Source organism: Glycine soja, chromosome 13, assembly GCF_004193775.1.
Source record: "Glycine soja cultivar W05 chromosome 13, ASM419377v2, whole genome shotgun sequence".
NCBI classification, from domain to species: Eukaryota; Viridiplantae; Streptophyta; class Magnoliopsida; order Fabales; family Fabaceae; genus Glycine; species Glycine soja.
The window spans coordinates 13867782-13871496 of NC_041014.1; the positions used below are offsets into that span (position 1 = coordinate 13867782).

The 3715-nt window shown below is 34.6% G+C and overlaps 1 long non-coding RNA gene across 1 annotated transcript; it reads right to left on the minus strand.

Moving 5' to 3' along the window:
- Positions 1-984: 984 nt before the first annotated feature.
- Positions 985-3454, minus strand: LOC114381073. Its single transcript, XR_003659934.1, has 4 exons — positions 3332-3454; positions 2853-3008; positions 1694-1756; positions 985-1523 (listed from the first exon to the last, which is right to left on the minus strand). It is a non-coding gene; the product is annotated as an uncharacterized LOC114381073 (long non-coding RNA).
- Positions 3455-3715: the final 261 nt, after the last annotated feature.

Genomic DNA, 3715 nt, shown 5'->3' on the forward strand with positions numbered 1-3715 from the left:
CATAATAATATTCAAGCAAATCAGTTTTGTACCTAGGATCCAAAACAGCAGCGACACCCATTATTTCATGAATCACACTCCAATACTTATCAAACTTTACCAACATGTTCTCGGCCATTTTTTTTATCAATTCATCAGAGGATTCAATCCACTCAAGTATTGCTTCTTTGATCTCACAAATCTTAGGAAAGTATTCATTGGCAGTTGGATACTTAGTGCCAGAAAACACTTCAGTGATAGAGTTGAACAATTTCAATTTTTCACAAATATCTTTTGCAAATTTCCATTGTGAACTTGTTGGCAAACAAGTGTACCCATTTCTCCGAAGTGCTAATCGATTAAATACATCTTCATACAAAATGGCAACTTCAAGCATCTTGTAAGTGGAATTCCATCTAGTCGGACAATCTAAAGCCAATTTCTTGGTGCAAGAGATTTTCAACTGATTCGCTGTCGACTCAAAATATTCCTTCCTTTTAGGTGTTGCAGTCCAAAATGCAACACTATCCCGGATCCTCTCTACCCCATCTTTCACAACTTCTAAGCCATTTTTTACAATCAAATTTAGTATATGTGCGCAACAACGCATATGAAGTAAGGCCCCATCCCTTAATAGTGAATCTGGTTTCAGCCTAGCCTTAATTTTTTCAACCATTGCATCATTTGTGCTACAATTGTCCAAAGTGATAGTAGACAATTTTTTATCAATGTTCCAATCCATCAAACATTCAACCAACACATCACTAAGTCTTTCACTTGTATGAGGTGCAGGAACATAAATAAACCTAACATAATAAGATTCACTATAATATTAATGAAACTTAAATAAGAAAGTTAATAAACCATTTACATTAATGCATGCAACAGAGTACTAATGAAACTTAAATTTTCAAGAACATACATACATTCACATAAGTAAACTATTTTTTGAAGAAAATATAATTACCTCAAAATCTGACTATGCAAAATCCAATATGATCCACAATCGAAAGTGGATATTCATGCAAAATAATTGCATGTGCAAGCTCTTTCCTAACATTTTCAACATTATAACTCCAAGTACCCAACTCTTGTTTACCTTGCAAAGTTTTAGCAGTAAGAAATGTCTGTCCTTTATCCGTTTTACCTTCCAAAATCTTCTTGTGAGGACAAATCAATAAATGTCCTTTTAAGTGTGATGTCCCGTCATTTGATGATCCACCAAGATCTTTCTTGCAATAATTACATCTAGCCTTAACTTTTCCATCAACAATGATCTTTTCAAAATGATCCCAAACTTCACTTCTACGCCTTTTTGGACGGTTTTGTGTTGCTGCACTATCAACCTCCATAGTATCGGTTGTTGTGGGAGTAGGAGCAACAATTGACGGGTTAGCACTTTCATTTGGAGTTGGTTGATGTGAACTTTCTTGTCCATTTGGAGTTGGTTGATGTGAACTTTCTTGTCCATTTAGAGTTGGATGATGTGTACTTCCTTGAGAAATGAGTGGACATTGTGGTTGAGAGGTACCTTCATTTGCCATCTAAAACCAATAATTCATAAAAAATCTATTAGAGTCACATTTCAATAATTCCTAATGAAGCAAGAAATGATAGGAATATTACAGCAATATCAACATTGAGCAAGTAAAAAAAGGAAAAAGGGACAGTTGAAATATGCTTAAACAATAATGTAGACCTTGGTAATACTCACCTTTAAATTGTTGGCTCAAGTTTAAATACTAATCACTAGTCTCTATGCTTATAATACTATCCCCTGTAATGGATGACCAAAAAGATAAAACAATAAGGGTTGAGAATGGAAATGGAACATATAAATAAAGTGATAAAACACAAACACAAGCAATCAAATTAATCATATTCCGATGTTAGACAAATTCATCATATTTGTTTGAGTATGCTTACTTTCAATTTCATAATACTATGAATTATATCAATAATGCAAAGTTTATTTGTTAAATAATAAGATCTGAAGCATTTGAAAGTGTTAAGACCTATAATAGTAAGCTTCTTCGAAAAAAAAGATCTTTAATAGTAACATAATAGTAAGAGTCCAGTTATATTATAAGGCTTTTCATGGTAATTCTTAACTTACTAACATAAATTATGAAATTCTATACAAGCTACTGTTAGAGCCATCAAACAGGTCACAAATTAAACATTGATTGCATTGAAGGAAGAACCCAACTCTTCAAACTAATTGCACATAATAAGTTTTTTATTTGGCTAAACTGTACACACTAAGACAGGACAGGCAGCAGCAAAAGATAGTAAATAACTTAGATTCAAAATGTCAATCTCATCACTTTGCACAATGATGCTAAGATAAGTAGTTATCTTAGATACTTAATCAAACAACTTCAGAAAATTACAATTGAAAATCTCAGCACTAGTAAAAAGAACATGACACTCCGTCACAAGATTACATACAACCATGTCTTGTTAACACAGGAAAAGGGACTCTAATTAATGTTAGCTGAAATAAAAGTTGAAAAAAAAAGTTCTAAACAAATGCACAACATAGGAGTTTGTCTACTTTTCATGTTTTCTGTGTTTGTTTTCTCAAAAACAAAAAAAAATGTTTCCTGTGTTTGTTTTCACTTTTAATAAGCATAAGAGAATGTAGATCAATATTTTCTCCATTTTTTGAAAAAAGATCTAGCATTTTTAGAAATTTAATAAATATCAAAACATTGTTTTCATTATTTCTGAAAATGTATTTATAGACTTCCTTTCATCTTTTATAGTCTGCTTCCATTGATGCACACATAAACTTTAAGAATATAAAAATTAAAAGTACCAAAAAATACATTGTTCTAACTCTAATTTTCATTCATGAGAGAAAGAAAGACCTTAAGTTAGAGTATTCAAAGAGCTTGCCAGTAGAAGAGAAAATGATGAGAGCAACATCAGCATCACACAAAACTGAGAGTTCTTCAGCCTTTTTGATTAATCCTCTTCTTCTCTTCGAAAAAGTCACTTGCCTCGCCGTTGCGTTTTCATTTCAGCTAAGTAAATAAAGTTATCAAGTACAAAACTTCTCACAATCAAAAACTGAACAGGAAGACGGTAAGCTAGCTCAACACATATAAGATCCTCTTGATATATTTTCTATCCCTTCATAATTATTTAAAAAAAAATGGATCTATTGTAGTTGTGGTTGAAGAGATGCAGAGAAGTGAAGTCAAGTTTTTACAGTTTAACAAAAAAAGCACAGTGTAATCGGAGGAGAATCAATAGCGACGGTGGACGGCGGAGAAGGGAGAAACAAGTTGACTCTGAAATTCCATTAAAATTAAAGCAATTAAATTGGAGAGAGAAAGAAACGGACCTGCACCGAACAACAAGGAAGAAGCAACGCAGAGGAGGCTGATGAGTGATGAAGGAGGAAGCAACGCAGAGGGCTGAGCAGAGGGCTGCGATTTGGTGAACAGTGAAGAAGGAGGAAGCAACGCACGCAGAAGAGGCTGATGAGTGATGAAGGAAATTAGGTTTTCACTTTTCAGGATCCTTCTCCATATATACTTGCTAATTTAAGGGTAAAATAAGGGTAATTTGGTAAATTCGCGTATACGGGTGCGGGGCGGGGGTGGGTGCGGGGCGGGTGTGACTACCCCCCGACCCCGGCCCCGGCCCCGCATTAAAACCACGGGTTTTCCCCGCACCCGCACCCAGACCCAGTTAATTCGGCTTTTCCCCGTTAAAATCGGGGCGG